Here is a 4,071-nt window from a genome sequence, read left to right on the forward strand (position 1 = left end):
GGTGGAGGGTAGATGCAATGGGGACTTTTTTTCTTTACCACTATACTAAAGAAGTTCAGGCGGTGACTTCTGTTTCAACATCTACCTGTTTATATCTGCTGCATGGTTTAGGCTGAAATTTGTTTCCTTTCCTGACAGGTTAACCTGCTTTCTGGGCTCTGTCTGTAGCATCCCAGCAGCACTTTTGACAGCATTAACTTGCAATGTAAAGCCTACTTTCTCCCAACAACAGGATAAGGGTCAACCACCCTCACCCAGGTTAACAGGAGTTTTCTTTACATCTCCAGAGCACCTCAAACTGACAATATGAGGAGAAAAGCACGTAGGCTGGGGTCATCCCTGAGGCATATCCTCAGGGGCACCTGGTTGGGAGTTGCATTTGGCCACCTTGGTTTAGGCAGAGGTCTTTGCCTGTGCCACCCTGTTTCAGTATGGAAATACCCTGGTTAGAGCAGGGACAATGAACGGGAACCACAGAGGCCAGCATCAGCCTGCCAAAGCCACTTTACCTGGCCATGGAAATACCGATGGCCCAGCCTGAGCAGGAATATTTCTGTTCATGTGGGGCAGAGGGAGATGGAGGTGCTCACATGAGCCTGGCGAGAGCGGTTGTGCAACTGTGGTTGCATCGGGTTACGAAGAGCTACTTCCAATAAAAAGGGCCAGCATAAGTTTGCATCAGAATAAAGCCAAAATAATACCATCGCCTTCAATGGAGACACACAGCAGAGCACAAGCCACTTCACAGCAGAAAATATGCAAGTGTGGTGGCCAGGGCTCCCCATCCTGGGCTGATGCACATCCTGCCTCACTTTTTGCCCGGGCTTGGTTTGGTCATGGCCAGGAATCAAGCTGGGGCAGCATCACCGTGGGTTTCTCTGCCCGGAGGAGGCTGGTCCTTCGTGTGGGGGCTCTGCACTGATCATGCTTTATCTTCTTGATGCTTAATGAGCCTGAGAGTTTGGGAAGTGGGAGCTGTTGATTTATGTGAGGCAGGAAGAAATGTTTTCAGAGGCCCAGGCTGTGTCCTTTTGCAGTGTGACTGTTCTTGTGGTGTTTTCATGCTCAGCATTCAAGGGTGGAAATGGTAGGGAAGGTCCTACTGTTCCTCTGCTGCTCTGTTAATCCCCAACAGAACACCCTTGAAAGAAAGAAGAATCTGGCTTTACTGTGCAGATTATTACACATGGTATTTTTGAGACTCTGTAGACAGCCTTTCTTAAGCTGATATAAAACCTGGCTTGAAGATGTTTGGATTTAGAGGTGTGTGTGCAGAGCAGGGCTCCTCGTGCAAGAAGGACTTGGCAGCTGTGAGGACATTTATTTAACAAGCAGGTAGATGGTGACTACTGCTGTGAATCCTGTGCAATGCTTTGAACAATCTGGCAGTGTTGCCACATTCATAAGATTATCTTCACCTTGGTCCTCACCTTTGGTAACTCCTTGGCCGCTAAATTCCCTCAGCATTTGTTAGATCAGAAATCCGGGGAAATGCTAATGCCCTTCAGCCACTGCAGCTGGCGTCCGAGCAGCGGATGCAGTATGAGCATTACTGGGGTGCAGTGCTTTACGTTCAGGTGATGTTACTGGTTTGGTGTGCGATTTCTGGTTTAATATGGCATTCACGTGTGGGAAAAACACAGATAAAGCCCACTGTCCTCTCAGCCTCCTCTTTGCCTAATGAACGTCATGTCCCCTCTGTCCCATGGTGGGTCACGGTCAGCCGAGTTCCTGCAAATCATCCTACGCGGGGGCTGCGTTACGAGGACTCCTGTGCCCTCCCATCCGAGACTTGGAGCTGGGGCCCGGCGCCAACTGGGAGCAAAGGCTTTGGGTCTGCTGACCCTGGGGAGGTGACAGCACAAGGGCTGTTTTGCTTTTCCAGCATGACAACAAACATCAATACCTTGTTATCGGCAGAGGAGAGCGATCGCTCGGCATGTTTGCCGGGGAGGAGCGCAGCAAGGTCAGCTCTGTACCTCGGCCGACCCCGGCTGCGTGCCTGGTCAGGAAGGCAGAGTGTCACCTCCGCTACGGTGTTCAAACTCAAATGTTTGTTACCTTTTGGTAAAAATTTACCCTTGTTGTTGTCAGAGTTGGTTGGCGGAGCTGTGCTGGGCAGCACGGGGCAGCGGTAGGGATGGCCATTGCCGCTCCTCTCGCCTCGCCTGACCTCCCGCTGGGATGCAAAAGCATCCACGCAGCCTCTTGCAGAGGCTTGTTCACTTAAACCAAGCAAAGCATTCTTTTTCTTTAAACTTTCAAGGGCTGTCTGCCTCCATTTACTGGAGGGCAGCAGTAGGGTGGGAAAAGCAGAGTATGTTTAAGGAAAGTGAATTTGGGAACTTGTAAATGAAGCAACTTGATCCCAAGGGTTAATGTTCCCCTAATCAGGGGGAGAAACAATATTGCATAACCTAAAGCCCCAATCGCAAGCCCAGCTTGTGACTTACGTATTTGCAGCAATTTCTTTATCTATCAACAAGAACTGACAGGAAAAAAAAAGGTAAATAAAGAGTATCAGCAGCATTGTATTGCTGACTCTCTCTGCAGACCCTGCCTTACTGATAATTATTAACTCTCACAAACTGAGACCCATTGCAGAACTCGTGAGTAAAATACAGTGGTATTTCTCAAATTAAAAATGCTTGTTGAATTTTGGATGATGCTTGAAGACAGAAATGCCCACAGGGTTTCCTTAGCCCCCGGCTACATGGTGTAGCCTGTGTGTGCCGGGGTGGGGACAACACCAAGTTGTCTCCATCACTCTTGCGCAAAACCCAGACAGGAGAATTGCAGCATGGCCTTATACAAAACCTGCAGTTCCCCCTTTAGCTCAACTTGTGAGGCTGTATTTGTTTTTTTTGTTTTTTTTTTTCTCCTGCCTTCCAGTTCCCTTTTTCTCACTGGTTTCTGTGACTGGGCCACATCTGTGAGATACGGTCGCTTGCCAGTTCTTGAAAGCGAGAGCACTGTAAACCCAACCCTTTGACATCAGTGTCCCTGCCTACAGCAGGGGGGTTGGAACTCGATGATCTTCAAGGTCCCTTCCAACCTAAACCATTCTATGATTCTATGACATAGGTGCTGTGGTCCATGAGCTCGGCCCTCTCCCTGTTATAAGCTAGAAAATGGGCCTTAATTTGTATAACAAAAGACAGGGTTCAACTGTGCTTGAATAAAGAAATACAAATGACAATCTAAAAATGTATTTTATTGGGCTGCTAATAATGACCAGTGGTGACGGTGGAGGGGTGAGCAGTATAATGAGCTCCTGGGAGCGGGGCTTGGACACAGTTGTCCCCCCACGTGTCCCAGAAATCATGTAGAAGACATCTCAAGCACGCTCACTAGGAGCTCGCCCATCCTGGCCCGGGCCAGGGGACTTGGCAGCGAGCAGACCCTCACCATGCTGCCTGGCTCCCCCCAGACCCAGACCCCGCTCTGGTGAGCTCAGGTTTTGCATACTGGCTCCCCAGCTCGGCGTTCATCGGCCAGCTGCTGCTCATCTTGGGAAATAAACGGGCAGGCACTGAGGAGTTCAAGTTTTGTATTCATGTCAGTAAAACAGAGACTATTGCCCTCCCCTGCCCGCTGATGCTCGCCCGCCCCAGCCCATCGCCCTCCCCAGCGCCCGGTGATGCCCGGCCACAGTCAGACTGGAGTAAGTCAGACACCCGGGAACCTGATCCACGCTGACGTAGCCAGGATGAGACTCTGGTCTCCCAAATACCCTTTCTCCCTTGAGCGGGAAACAAAATATGTTAATCTCCTTGGTTTGGAAACCCATTTACTTGAACACAGAGCTCTGTCCCCTCGTCATTAGCAGATGTCTTGCATACAAACTGCATTACCTATTAAGTCTGCTTACTCCAAGCAAATGTTTCTCAATCTTTTCTTTTTTTTACTTCAATTTGAAGTGAAAGGTACAGTATAGGATTCAAATGCTTTTGCATTACACGGGTTTCTGACCACTTGAAAAACCCCACAGAAAAAACGACTTTACAAACCTGAAACGCCCGCTGAACCATTTTGCTGCATTCCATTCTGCCTAGCTGAACTTTCTTGTGA

This window comes from Vanellus vanellus (assembly GCF_965231255.1).
Source record: "Vanellus vanellus genome assembly, chromosome: 4".
Classification (NCBI taxonomy): domain Eukaryota; kingdom Metazoa; phylum Chordata; class Aves; order Charadriiformes; family Charadriidae; genus Vanellus; species Vanellus vanellus.